The sequence below is a fragment of the Anolis carolinensis genome, chromosome 1, assembly GCF_035594765.1.
Source record: "Anolis carolinensis isolate JA03-04 chromosome 1, rAnoCar3.1.pri, whole genome shotgun sequence".
Classification (NCBI taxonomy): domain Eukaryota; kingdom Metazoa; phylum Chordata; class Lepidosauria; order Squamata; family Dactyloidae; genus Anolis; species Anolis carolinensis.
In genome coordinates, this window is record NC_085841.1 from 175931146 (window position 1) to 175945556 (window position 14411).

The 14411-nt window shown below is 40.0% G+C and overlaps 1 long non-coding RNA gene across 4 annotated transcripts; it reads right to left on the reverse strand.

The window, feature by feature from the left end:
* Positions 1-2629: 2629 nt before the first annotated feature.
* Positions 2630-14081, reverse strand: LOC103279371 (uncharacterized). Of its 4 annotated transcripts, XR_010000174.1 has the most exons (5): positions 12886-14081; positions 8636-8708; positions 8393-8464; positions 8126-8303; positions 2630-4598 (listed from the first exon to the last, which is right to left on the reverse strand). It is a non-coding gene; the product is annotated as an uncharacterized LOC103279371 (long non-coding RNA). The 4 variants fall into 4 exon arrangements; XR_010000171.1 differs by lacking the exon at positions 8126-8303; XR_001730599.2 differs by having other exon boundaries at positions 8126-8464.
* Positions 14082-14411: the final 330 nt, after the last annotated feature.

Genomic DNA, 14411 nt, shown 5'->3' on the forward strand with positions numbered 1-14411 from the left:
GGAAAGAAGCAATCATTCACGCTTTTAAAATTGTCTGGTGTAATTCCTGATTTACTTTGGTATTAATCCACTTAAGTCAAGGGGCAATTCCTACAATGCTGGGTGTTTTTACAAAAATTGGCAAACTTACCTAGGATTTCAAGTGCCCTTACTATGGAGAACGAACCCCCCGGGTCAAATTATATTAATAAAGTTGGGGACCCCGATGGCACAGCGTGTTAAAGCACTGAGCTGCTGAACTTGTGGACCGAAAGGTCGCAGATTCGAATCTGGGGAGCAGAGTGAGTGCCCGCTGTTAGCCTCAGCTTCTGCCAACCTAGCAGTTCAAAAACATGCAAATGTGAGTAGACTAATAGGTACCACTCCAGCGGGAAGGTAGTGGTGATCCATGCAGCCATGCTGGCCACATGACCTTGGAGGTGTCTACAGACAACGCCGGCTCTTCAGCTTAGACATGGAAATGAGCACCAACCACCAGAGTCGGACACAAATGGACTTAATGTCAGGGGAAAACCTTTACCTTTAAACTAAACCTGGAACCGCAGCAAAGCGTTCTGCAGATAACCACAGCTTTTTATTTTTAACCAATGAATTTTGCAAATGTCTGAAGGTTTGGAGGAGCCTGGCAGCTGTTAACAGCACCCAGGATATTTTTTAAATCAATTTTCCACTTTTTAATTATATTGTCTTTAACCCCTAATAAAATGTAGTTATCCTTAACTTTTGTTTCTATGCCTCTCCTTTCACCTCTCGAGTCCTTTTTCTTCCTACTGCCACGTTATGCAACCAGCCCAGCCGCTGCTTGGGCAACATGGCCAGTGGCCCCTGGAATGGGGTTCATTACCTTTCTTTTCCCGAGCACAGATCCCTCTTACCATCCTGAATCCCTTTGCCAGTACCTGCCCCAATTCCCTCAGTGGGGGGCCCAGTATCCACAAGATCTTTGTTTTTTCCTTTTAATCATGTTTCCTATTCCATTTCCCCTGAACTCACCTAACCTTTGCCCCACTAACCCAGTGTCAATGTTAACCTCCCCTGTGAATACTGGGATCTACTTATTCGCTGGTACCAGCTGACTTATTGTGTATGTTTTCCCCTTCCCTATGGATATCAAATTAAACTACCTATTCACTGGTTTCCCTCAATATCCATGGACCCTTCTTTATGTGTGTATTTACTATATTACTTTTTGTGTGTATATAATCCTTTTTGGAGATGCTAGCCATTGATCAGCCTCTGCGATGACCTTTCACTCCATTTTCTGACCTGGGAAGTCCATTCAGCAGCTGTCTTCCTAGGCTTCATCTACATATAAAGGACTCAATCACCCATCACCTTTGTACCAGTCCATCTCTACTGGTCCTATGGACCCCTGGCTGGGCAGAGGATAACGGGACCTATTCGCTGGGGATGATCTTACTTTTTCTTGGTCAACTGGACATTGCAACCATTCATCACACTGGTATGACCATCCAGTTCAACGGGGTGATGCCCCGTCTCCAACAATGACATTTCCCCTTTCCCAGGAACTGACCACTTTATCCTATCAGCATGGACAATATTTCTGTTTTTGGACTTTATAAACATCCATGCCAGAGGCTTTGCAACTTTTCACTGGGGACTCGGATTGCAATCATTTAAACATTAAAGACTCACAGGACCTGAACTCATTTCAGCACCTTTGTCTCCTGGACAACCATGCTCCTCTTCAGCCATTGGAGAGTGGAAATCTGCACTGGGAGCAGGGAACGCTTTTCCATTGACCAGCGAGTGCCGCTGTCTCGCTTCTGCAGGTAGTCCTCACCAGCAGGCTGATGATGTCAATGGGGCAAAACTGGGTACAGTTGGGGCAGGTGGGGGGAATTCAAAGGATCTTACTGTATAAAATGTATTTTTTTTCAATGTTATGGTATCTCAACTTACTTTGTCAGACAACCATGAGCTGGCATCACTTTCAGCTGATTGAATAAAACACCTCGGCGGCTTCTTCTTCTACTGAGTAAGATTTATTCAGGAATATTGGGCTTCTTCATCTCACCAGGCACACGAATATACAGAGTGGCCTGTCCCCGGTACCGGTAACGAGATCTTGGGTCTAGGTATCAGTGCTTCAGTTTCCGCTATCTGTGGCACTGATAGGGACAGTTTCTCCCTATCAGTGACCATTTTAAATTGCTCTATTTCACCCTTCAGGGATGACTTAAAGAGCTGGGCAAGTTTAGCCTGCAAAAGAGAAGGCTAAGAGGAGACATAATGAGGGCCATGTATAAATATGTGAGAGGAAGTCATAGGAAGGAGAGCAGGCTTGTTTTCTGTGGCCCTGCAGACTAGGATGTGGAACAATGGCTTTAAACCACAGGAAAGGAGATTCCACCTGAATATTAGGAAGAACTTCTTCACTGTGAGGGCTGTTCAGCAGTGGAACTCTCTGCCCTGGAGTGTGGTGGCAGCTCCTTCTTTGGAGGATTTTAAGCAGAGGCTGAATGGCCATCTATTGGGCATGCTTTGAATGTGATTTTCCTGCTTCTTGGAAGAATGGGGTTGGACTGGATGGCCCATGAGGTCTCTTCCAACTCTATGATTCTTTGTGTTGTGAATACAACTACACTCAATGAAACTCTCTCACAGGTCAAGTTGCATCTTTTATTCACATTTCTGAAGTATTCCATGACTTTCAGAAGGATTTAATTTCAGCAAACCATCTTCTGGATTAGGGCCAGAGTGTATGTATTCATTCACTCGGCTGTGGTTTGAATCCACTGTGGGGCTTCCCTGGGCTTTGAAGGAGCTAGCCAAAGTACCGAACCAATTTTTGGTAGAGAATTGAGCACTCTTAGTCTGGATGGAATCCTGGATTCACTGACTCTGACATGTAAGGCAACCGCATCAGACTCTCATGTAACAAGAAAATGGCAAGGGTGCTTGAATTCAACAGTACAATATAAGGATCTAACTGCTTCCATGTTGATAGTTATTCTGAGTTTGTTCAAAGAGTCATAACAGTCGGTTGGTTTTGAGGAAGGCATAATAAAAGATTCCATTTCAAGCCAAAACCAACAGTGCAGGGTTATTCCTACTTATATAAATCAGATATTTCAAGACATTTTGGTTAACTTTCCTCCACTTCATTTATGCAGGTACAGAGGGAAGCAGTTACTTTCTGTTTGGCAGAGAAGATACTACTTTTCTTTGTGTGTGTTTTTATTGTTAAATGCCTTGATGTGCAATAATTACATATTTGTTATCTGCTGAACAGTGGTTTGTAATCTTTGGTCCTCAGGTATCCAGGACTTCAGTTCCCAGAATCCCTGACCATTGGACAAGCAGGCTAGGGCTTCTAGAAACTGAAGTTCAAAATATCCAGAAGCCCAAAGTTTGATACCCATTGTACTAAACCCACTCACGTAAGAGACGGATGAAGAACACCCATGGCAAGGGAGAGTGCCAAGATTCATTGCTGCTTTGCCTGGTCAACAGAGAAACCTAAAGAAAAGGGTCAGCCACATTTCTTTGGCAACACAAACGCAGTTGAAGAGGGCAGTATCCAATAGTGTGGACATTTGTACTCAAGCAAGAGGACCTATAGAAGTGCCAAAGGTAGCAAAAACAATAACTGAGGAAAGCATTGTGCTTTGAAAACCGGAAGAAGAGAGAAGGGGGCCTTTTTATTTCAGGGCATATTTCTTCAGCTCATCTTGCCAACATGTAAATTGATCACTGCAACCCATAAAATGGAATTTAGATCAATTTGCAACCTGCTAACCTATTGCTCAGTTATTTTTTCACATATTACTGGCCCTTCAACAATAGCTGTTGTGAACCGAATGAACAGAACAAGAGACACATTTAGGAAAAGGGTACAACTCAGCTAGGGTGAAAGATTATATATCCAGCTAGGTATCTGACGATGTACAAGCAAAGCGGGATCAGAAGTTGAAATACAAAGTTTAGAAATTAGTTAACACTGACTGTTAGAAATTGGGCTGTTAATTTGTCACCATAGACATGAATAATTGAAACTATTTAATTGCTGAAATTGCCTTTATTACTTAAAATATTCTTTTCCATAACCATGGAATTTACAGTAAAAGGAAAGGAGGATTTTTATCGCAATTAACACTCCTAACGTCTGAAGAGAATGTAGCAAAAGCACAAAGAAAATTCCCTAACCTTTTTAGAGCTGATCACTTCCCAGTTTGCATCCTTCTCCTCCATCTGATTGGCTAATAGGAGAAAAGATGGGGAATTCTCCTCCTTTTTTCCTCTGGCTGTGTTTACTTAAGAGAGAAGTCTAAAGTCCCAAGTTGCTATAAATGAGATGAGGAAATTTATGCATTCAGGAGTGAAACTCACTGAACTCTGTGAGACATCTGAATAAAGGAATGATTGCAGTTGAGCACACCACAATAGGGGCCGACTGCTCAACACCAAAGCTATTCATTTTGTGAAGTTCAGCATGGTTGGAATTCCATGTGGGTTCTGTATCTGGCATGGAATTTGAATTACCAAGAATTTTGCACTTTCCCCCACTTCTATAACAATCTTCAATGCTTCTGGTTATAGAGTCAGGTTTAGAAATGAAAATCCATTTGTAACATCTGCAAAAAAAGGAAAGAATATTCAAAAAACTTTGTAACCGTAAAGCAAGTCCATCAATTGCAAGTCTGGATCTGAGCGAAAGCAATGTAAGTGGAACTCACTCAGAACATCCGCACGATATATTGAAATGGGAAAATGCATTAATTTTCTAAAGGTGAAAGCTACAATGTCTGCTGTGGGGAATTTTATGGGGCGAGGCATGTTGGAAAATACAGAACATCTGTTACATTCTGACTCATTTGAGGTTATGAAAAAAGGAAATCTTTAAAACAAAGCATATCTGGCAACTCTGTATAGGAGGGGAAGCTAAAGCTTTAGCATAGAGCCTACGGCTTGTACGCATTCCGAGTCAGCCCACTAGAGTAGGACATATTTTCAAAACCCTAATTAAAACTGGAGAGGACTCAAAGGTTCTATTGTTTCATACAACAACCCATTAAGTATACAACAGCCCTGTTAAGTCAGAATACGTGCTGGACTCACCAAAAAGGAGGCAAAGTCTGCTTTTCCCAGTTCCTCACCTTTCTTATTCATATTTAATTGAATATGGAATATGGAAGTTTCTCTAAGTTACTGTAAACCAGTGGTTCTCAACCTGTGGGTCCACAGGAGTTTTGGCCTACAACTCCCAGAAATCCCAGCCAGTTTACCAGCTGTTAGGATTTCTGGGAGTTAAAGGCCAAAACATCTGGGGACCCATAGGTTGAGAACTATTGCTGTAAACTATACAGTGTTCCCTCACTACTTCGTGGTTCACTTTTCACAGATTGTTTTGTGGTTTTTCAATAAACTCTAAAAGACTATTATAAATCATAAAAAATTACAATTTACAGCCTAAGGAAGGGAGGAAGGAAAAGATGAAGGGAGGGAAAAGGAGCCCAAGTGACAATGGAAGGAGAAGGAGGCGATTTATCAACACATGATTGGTTGATAAAGACTTAAAATGGTGTATAACTATAGTAGAGTCTCACTTATCCAACATAAACGGACCAGCAGAATGTTGGATAAGCAAATATGTTGGATAATAAGGAGGGATTAAGGAAAAGCCTATTAAACATCAAATTAGGTTATGATTTTACAAATTAATCACCAAAACATCACGTTATACAACAAATTTGACAGAAAAAGTAGTTCAGTACACAGTAATGCTATGTAGTAATTACTGTATTTACGAATTTAGCACCAAAATATCACGATGTATTGAAAACATTGACTACAAAAATGCGTTGGATAATCCAGAACGTTGGATAAGCAAGTGTTGGATAAGTGAGACTCTACTGTACTAAAATAATGTATAAATATTAAAATAAATATAGTGTCCCTACTTCGTGGATTTTCACTTATTGCGGGTGGTCCTAGAACCTAACCCCTGCGATACGTGAGGGAGCACTGTATTTCATAAAGGTGGTTTTGCCAGTTCCTTTTTGAGTATTCCTTGCCTGAGAAAACTCCTAAATCTGTGGGGTCACCATAAGTTGATAGGTGACATGAAGGCACATACACATCCACACACAAGGCTATCAGATTATCGCTTCCTTACATCTCTGTGCCCAAAGGTATATTTATCCATACCCAGGGTGCTGTGAATGCTTGTCATCATCTTGGTTGTTACCATCCTGTGATAACAGGAATGTAGAGAAACCTCCAGCCATGTGGTTAGACTTTCTTGCATGTTTTCACACGTGCTGGACCTCACAAGAGAGAGAAACCCCTACAATTATATTTTGTATCTCACTGCATTTGAGGATTTGAGGATTAGATTTCTGAGATTTTAAATAGATGTGAAAAGTTGACTGCTGTGTGCTGGAGAGTATTCATGAACATAACATGAGGAGCTGCAGTCTGAGGTAATTATCCAGCCTTATGTATTACCAGACTATAATACCCTGGAGGATGGGAGGCCACTTAAAACAATGACTATCTCAAAGCAGTCAAATATGCTTATTGTTTTTGTTAGACAAAATTTCTTTAAAAGGAATGGATTATCTTACAAGACCTCAAATCCTGACAAAAGTTATGTTGTTCTAATTGAAGAATTAGCTCTGCTTGATTTCACCAAGAGGCAAAGTTCAAATATCTTAGGAAGTTTTAAGCACAATACTTATTAAAATGTATTAGTTAGAGTATGCACACAAAGTTATACAAGCAATATTTCGGCATCTGTGAATTTAACCTTGACTGAATTAAATCAAAGACAGCCAAACATTCAGTAACACACTTTCCTCCAAGATTTGGTTATATCCACAAGCAGTTTCCATGATATCCAAATCAAATTCTTACAAAATGACATAGGCATAAAATTAGCACAGCGCATAGGTCTGGATAAATGTAGGAAACCTTTGGGGTTTGTCAAAGCACAGAACCTGTTTTGTGGAAAGAAACATTCTTGGTGGAAATGGAATTACAGTAAATATATCCCCAAACCAGCCTTGAATCTCGGAACAAAACTTTCCATGAAGTTTCCCTTGGCTCCTTATAACCTTCTTTTGGTTTCTGCTTCTGGATCTCAGCCACAGTGGAAGCAGAAAGTAACAGGAATAACTATTTTGGCTTGCTTGTGTGCCTACTTAGAATCCTGCTCCTTTCTTAAACACACTGTGTTTTACAAAGCAGAACAGATTAGATGCAAAACTACAGAAAAAAGACTGCTTTCTCATATTTCTTGTCTGCCCTCTCTTTCCATGATCTCCCTCTTTTTATGCTTTTTATTTTTAAGTCCGCTTTTTAATCCAGAGATTCACAAGGCAGGTAGCAAGAACTAGTGAAACTACAGGGCATAATCAATGTTATGGAGACTGAAGAAGCAGCCAGTGTCCATATAACAATGAGTAATTGCATGTGTTGCCCTTGGATTTCAGAGGTAAAAGGCGCTGAACTTCAGCCAGAGGACCAGGGACCATGGAGAGGTTGACAGTCTTGGGTCCCAGGAAGAGTGTCATGCTGAGAGAGAGATGAACTGGTTTCTTTATTGCTCAATCCTCCTCCCAGTTCAATGCAGTAAATAGATGAGGCACCAGATGAGACCTCAGTTGTAACTGTTAGCTATGGGCCAGAGGACTGGAGCTATTGGCCAGAGAACTGCTAGGCTGTGTGTAATTGTATCCTATTGAACCACCTTTAGTATAATTTGAGAGTAGAGATGGACAGGCATCCTTAATTAATTCATGCATTCATTATATGTCTGCTCTTTTCTCTGCATTACTTGAGGCCAGCTTTCAGAATGAATGTTGCCTTCCATGTAGTTGTATCTTCATATGACAAGAGTAATGTGCAACCTAGTTCTTACTACATGCAGTCTCTTAATGAAGCTTTTCTGTCATTAACATCTTTCAAAATCAAAGGTAAGCTTACAACTATAAACACAGAATAAAAATAAAGCCTATGCTGTCCTGAGAATTAAAAACTAGTAATATTTTTTCTGCTCTGATCAACTCTTGAAGCAGGGCTGCTGTTCTTCTACTGGCCATATGAGAAGCCTAAATTTTCACTTAGCTATATCTCTATGACAGGAGAAAAAAATACTGACATTTTTTTTGTTCTTGATGTAGCCATTGAAAGGAGGGAAATCCCTGTTGGAAATCTGAAACAATTGTTTGAAGGTGTCACATAAGTGGGCACTTTTCAGGGACAGGAAATCCTGATACTGTGATTCAGCCCACAATTGAATGAAAAAGCTGATTCAAGGGAGTTTATGTGAGAAGCAGCTGAAAGAAAGGAAGGAGTTTAAGAGAATGATATGGAATAATAAACGTAATGGGAAGTATATCTATATCATATTTAAAATATAAAATACCTTAGTTCTGCACGCGGCTTAAGGAGGAATGAGACAGTGGACAGAGGAAACAGGAAATCCATGATGTGTGAACTAAGCATAAACAGGAAAAAAGGAGGAACAAATATTTAAATGGCAGTCTCTTGCATCATAAAAGCAAGAATAAATAACATTCTTTCCTGGCAAGTGGTTCCTTCTACATTGCACACGTGAGTACACAATAAGGCTAGCATGCATCGTATGCAATCCTATAAGCATCCCTACCCAAAGGCCACTATTTGCATTCAAGCAAGGCATTCAGCAAAGGTTCTTCAGCATTCATTGCTGGATACAGGATCTGAGGGGAAAAAAATACATAATAGAAGTCAGCTTCCACATGTGGATTGCTTTCCTATACTGACAATAAAGAGGATTCTAGTAAATTATATAACTGTCAAAATACTGAACTATCCATCCCAGAGATCTTTGAGACTCAGTCCCTTCCAAAAGAATGGGAACTTGGTGGCTGGATGCCGACACTTACTTTAATTACATTCTTTCAATAACTTAGGAGAGTCCAACTTTACTGAAGTATATTGGTTTTGGTTAGAGAAAAACAACTCTCAGATTTGCAATTAACTTAGAATTACAGTTTTTTAAATGCCACTGTTGAAAATTATTTAAGTGTGGGATCAGAAATGCAAATCAGCTTTGACAGCATCCAGAATTCACAGCAGTAAAAACACACAGAGGAAATCATCTGTCAAGGAAACGAAAGCCAACATAGAAAAGAGAAACGCACACACTACGTTAGGAGTAAACCTCAGAGATTCCCAATCATTATTATCACACAAACGCACTATGAATGAGGAGTTCTGTCTTCTGGAGCACAGAAATGGAAGTAGTTCTTCTTCTTTCTTTTTTAGCCAACTCACAGATAGAGGCAAAAAAGAGAGATGCATAAATTCAATGTTCCAGGCAACCAACTTATTGAAGCAAAAACTTTGGGCTCTTGATGTACTTATTAGCAAAGCTTAAAGGAAATGGCAGCCAGTGATCCTGAAACTTTGCAGAATTGATGTTTCCAAGTGACTGCCTTCCTATGTTCTTACATCTTTGCTGCTGGAAAAAAAGTGTCTCATTCCCCAGACAAGAGGTCTGAAATGAGAGGCTCCAGCAGGCAGAATTAGCATCCCTTTACTATTAGCTGGCATGACCAACAGTCCTAAGCCTGATTAAAAGGCTAGGTCACAGCACTTCATAAGCTTCACTTCCAGGCATGAAATTTAATCTGAGACAGGGTTCCTGGGGCCACCCATGGTAGCTGTTTTGAATGACACAGCTCACCCTTTAATGTGTGACTAATAAATAACAGAGCACCCCTGAAAATATGCAGAGTCCACTTCTAACTCCAGCTTTCCATTTTTCATGTGTCCATCTACAACATGCTTGACAATACACATACTCATGTATAAGTCGAGAAATGTTAGTTTAAAAAAAATTAACTCAAAAACCTGAATCAACTTATTTGTGGGTCAATGTAAGTACCTTACTGAACTTTTTTCAATAAAGGAACCAAAAGGTGAGATCAATAGATTGTCCTGGGAGAACTTAAAAGAAGGCACTACATGACACTACTTCTAGTGTTTTTGAATGCCTGGGTGGGTGGATTGTGGTAGCAGATGGGAAACTCCATGAAATGACCCTCAACATATCCACAAGTAATATCAAAATCCATAGTTTTGGCCCCAAGTCAATGTGCTCTTGACTGATACATGAGGCTGACTTGTTTACGATTAAAATTGTAATTATAATTAAGTTTGATAAAGACCTTTGGTGTTCATCCATTTGTGGAGGAAAAAAACACACCTCTAATTTAAAATGTTTAAAAGCAATGCTTTTGGGTTTGGAAAAGCATTGAGGGTCTGCCTCCAGGGACTAACCAAGAATGGCCAACTTGGAAGTCCCTGAACAGACTGAGAAGTGGAGTGGGCAGATCATAAGACTACCTAGCAAAATGGCACTACCTAAAAGAATTCTCCACCTTGTGTGACTGTGGAGCAGAACAAACAACACCTCCACATCTGTATGCTTGTCCACAATATCCTCATGTACAGAGGAAAAATTGTTCGAAGCTACGGACAATGTGATCGCTGTTGCCCGTTTTTGGTCAAAAGATATTTAGCCACTTGTGCTCCTTCTGTTTTATCAGTTTTATACTAATTTATGCAATGCTTTTGATACAAAATAAATAAATAAGTTTGATCAATGCAGGAAATCATCTCTATCTAGAAGAAATCTAAGGATCAACAATTCCCACTATCCATGTACTTTAGGCAAAGAAGAAGGGGGTTTGATTTGGTGACAGGGAGGAGTAAACACTCCTAGGAATAAACCAAATTATATCAGTAAAAAAAGGAAAAGTCTCAGAGGTTTTTGCTTAAGACCATGATCTGTTCCTCGTGTCTTCCCGGGATATTGGGGGGGGGGGGGTATGTTGTTAGCATTCCCTGAGGTCTGAGATATGTACGGTGTCTGTGCAGCATTTCGGTAGGCGGGGGATTAATGAAAATAAATCTGAAACTGGGAATGAAATCTATGAGGTCTATCATTTTGGGGTCCAGTTTTTCACAACACCCTTACCCACTGATCAGCCACGGGAGTGCATCTGACAATGCTTTTGCTACCCACAAGTATCAGTAGAAGAAGGAGCAGCCCTATACTGGGAGCTGAGAATGATTCTCCTTCCCTGGACCTGCCTAGAGAAACAGCTGTGGATCCAGGCAGGAGGCAGACTGCATTGGATAATCCAGAACATTGGATAAGCGAGACTCTACTGTATATAGAAATAGGCTCCTTTCAGGCCATCCTTAAATTATCTTCATTACTAAGTTAGCTTGTTTCTACCTAACAGTTGAACTTATGGGAGAAGACCAAACATAAATATTGAAGCAAACAGCTCTTGTTTCCAATTGTGTATTTATTAAATTATCAAAACATTGGGGCATCCAGAAATTTGTTACTGCTCTGAAATAAAATTTAAAAAATATATATTTTCATGTTTATTTTATGTCTGTTTATGTGGCATTGAATTGTTGACTACTTGTAAGCCGCTGAGTCCCCTTCGGGGTGAGAAACAGCAGGGTATAAATATAGTAAATAAAATAATAATAAATAAAATGTAACTACCAAACAGTTATCAGAATGTCAGGAAAGACTCATTCAATCAATCTATGAGTAAGAGGAAGATGCCAACCTGGACTCTGGCTCAGTTTTATCATTGCTCTTGTTTGAATATTTTTGTTCACTTACAAAATAATTATTGGACAGAAGGCAGGCCTGATCACTCCCAAAATAGGAAAATTAAACCCTTACAAGAAACAACATCCTCTAGGAACTTCGTGGGAGGCTGAATGAGACTGGCATGTGCACAGGCATGCACATTGGACTCTCCAGCTGCCTGGATGTGGTATTTGTTCAGAGTTATTTTCAGAGGAGGTGGAGGGAGAGGGAGGAAACGTTGGATTTGTCATGGTCTGTTAGCTAAGTTAAAGCCTGTTGTCCCTGGCATACCTTTCTCCTGATCTTTAATCTACTCCTCTACCTTGACTTTCCACTTCGTTTCCCTGAATTGCAAGAAAAACATACTTCCCATTCCAATTGTTTCCCCTTCATGGAGGGAAGAAAAGGAGGCCTTGACCTAACATCAGGTATGAGAGGGCATATCCTTGCTATATGATACATATAGACGTTCATTCAACAGTGTGCAAAGTTGGTAGTGTGCAGAATTATCTAGCAGTGACACATTTATTTTGTGGTTCTGTCTTCCATGTTGCTCCCTATAATAGTTTGTGTGTTTTGGAGAAAACATATCTTTGACTCCATCCTTTTGGAAGGATGAAAAAAAGGACTATTGTGGGGCTTCATTTTACTTGGCCAGCTATAGACCAATCCAATTGCACCTGATTGCAGCGGCTAAGCTTTCGGATCATCTAGGTTTTTCAGCACCAAGCCAGTGTGAACATTGTACCCAGCAGGAGCTGGCTTTGAGACCTATACGCTTCTTGGCAGATGACCATGAGCAGTGGACACGTAGAAGCACCTCAGCAAAGGTGGAATCTTGGCAAGCATATAATGAATCAATGCACAATGCACTATGGTTATTTAGGCAATATTTATTCAGTCAACCTTAATTTTAGGACAAGTTGATTTCTACTGTATCCTAATGAAAATTATTTACTTATTATTTACTTCATTTCTATTCTACTCTTCTCACCCTGTAGGGGACTCAGAGCAGCATACAACATCCATCTAGGCAAAAGTTCAAAGCCTCATATACAAACCAAACATAACATAAAATCACTAGAAACAATCAACATATAAATACAATTTAAAACCATTAAACATGTTAAAACATTATAACCTCAAGCACAAATAACACATTGCACCAATCCCTTAATCATAATTTGGCAGCTTCATTTATAACTGTGTCATGATAGGATGTAGACTGCATTTCTGTCACTTGTCAAACTTACATAGTGTTGTTTCTCGAGTCTCTTGGTTGAGTAGCAGCATTACAGTCCAGGACTATTATAGCAGCACCACATTATACTAAGGCCTTCCCCCTGTTGTGATCTTAAGCTCTTATTTAGCTCTCTTGGATGGTGCTGTGTAACTGGGTCCATGCCGGCACGCTCCTTTTTTGCCCCAGCCTCTGGAGGCAGCAGGTGTTTCTGCTGGGCCTTGCTTCAGCCGGGCAGTCAGGGCCTGAGTCTGTGAGGAGCCAGTCACCAGGAGTTGAGGTCAAAGGCAGCCTGCAGCAGACAAACACTGCATTTTCCTCCAAGCTCCCTGTTACTGATGTTATTTGGCTCTCTTGAATGGTACTGTGAAAAGTAAAACATGTTTGGCCAAACAACTTCAAGATGTGGTCAAGATGGCAGAAGTGATCAATAAGGAAAACACAAGCTAGGAGGAGCTGCGGCAGTTTCATTTTACCTGTACCCTATCTCTCCTCTTCTTCCTGCAAATTATCTGGGTGAAAAGTAATTTCCACTTTGAACTGAGAGTGCATCTACTACAGTGTTGAATTAGTGCAGTTTCATACCACTGCATTCAGTGCTATGGAATCCTTAGATTTATAGTTTGGTGAGTGATCAACACTCTAGCCGAAAAGGTTAAAGACCTTATAAAACTGCAATTTTTGATTATTCCATTGCATTGAGTCGTGACAGTTCAAATGGTGTCAAACTGTATTTGTTCTACAGTGCAGATACACCTGCAGTTTGCAGCAATTGAAATAAGTTGACATCAAAGAGGAGAAAACTGATAACAGCTGAAAAGGTGAGATGTCAGAGGATTAACAAGGACTTTTCCTACCAAATCAGGACAGTTGGCTCTGACGTTCATGACTTGGAGCAGAAGATGAAGTAACAAGATCTAAAAAAAAGACTATATTTGTAATTATTTGTCTCCTAAGAAAGGAGCATAACTACAAATTGAGATAAGTAATATTAATTTCTATTAGAGGGAATGGTAGAAGGTTTTTTTTGTAAATGTTGCCTAAAAACAGCATTAATTACAATATGTTATCCAGATGGTAGCTCCTATAAATCAAAAGCCAGGCCTCTTTCAAAGATTTATCCAACAGCTTCATGATGTCTAAGGCCTAGTGAGCTAGCAATGTTAATGCACTTAGCTAAAAGATAGGAACACTATTTACATTTGGAATGAGTGCTATGCTTAGAAAGATTCCCATGTGGAGGGGGGGGGGGGGAGAGAGAGAGAGAAAGCCTGCTTCAGTATTTTTCCTGATTAACAAACTGCAGCCCTTGTAATCTAACAAACTAGTTTTTGCACATTAGAAGGGAGATGAAAAATGCATTTCCTCCATTTCCTCCTTTGTGGTTTCCCCATGTAATCTTGAAACATGGGCATTTATTCAAGGGGGAGGGTATAGCAAGTTAGTTTTCATAGATACATAGGAATTAGGCATGTGCAAAAATTTTGGAAAGTGTCATAAGATGGATCAGTTTCGTATAATTCATACTTATGATGTAAT